This window comes from Myotis yumanensis, unplaced genomic scaffold (genome assembly GCF_028538775.1).
Source record: "Myotis yumanensis isolate MYYU_CA2020_CCGP unplaced genomic scaffold, mMyoYum1.0.hap1 SCAF_4, whole genome shotgun sequence".
Lineage (NCBI taxonomy): Eukaryota > Metazoa > Chordata > Mammalia > Chiroptera > Vespertilionidae > Myotis > Myotis yumanensis.
Window position 1 is genome coordinate 56,030,408 of NW_027223755.1, and position 722 is coordinate 56,031,129.

Here is a 722-nt window from a genome sequence, read left to right on the forward strand (position 1 = left end):
TGTTTGTTCTGTGGTTATAGTGACACCTGCTGGAAGAGCTGAGAAACAGCAAAAGAAAGGAAGTGAGGGTGTTTGTGCAAAATCCTTTATGCTTACTGACAGCAAGTTGTACCACCTGCCCATGAACTGACTTATTTTCTGAACTGTATCACTACAGTAGTTTTTCCTTTTTTAATTTTAAGCAATTTCAAATAAATACCTGCTAGATTGCTCCACTGGTGTTACCCCGGGGACCTGTCCTGAGTTATAGTTTTGGTCCCTCGCAGACATGGGACTTGCACTTTGGTTCTTGAAGGCAGTATGCACTGAAGGGACTTAATCCCGGTGGGGAAGATCTTGGGGGCAGGACTTTCTAGCTTTGCAACTTTTAAAATCCCTGCTTCTTGGGTATTCTAAAAAGAGACATCACAAGATTACACGTTTAAGGAACATGCCAAAGAGTAAAGAAGTTTGAAGAAGAATTAACCCAAAGAAACAGGAAAGCACTGTTACTGCTACTAGGTAGAATGGTACATGAAGCAAATGTTGATTGAGGGGAACAGACACGTAATCGTCGCTTAAGTGAAAAGCTATGTAGACCACCAGTTCAGAACAAATAAATTGTCAGTTGAACCACACAAAGATGACAGCGATCTAGCCACTGAGTACCTAGTACATAGGTCTGTACCAAGTGAACACTAAGAAATAATCTACAGCACAATGAAGTCTATGCTTAAAAGGCA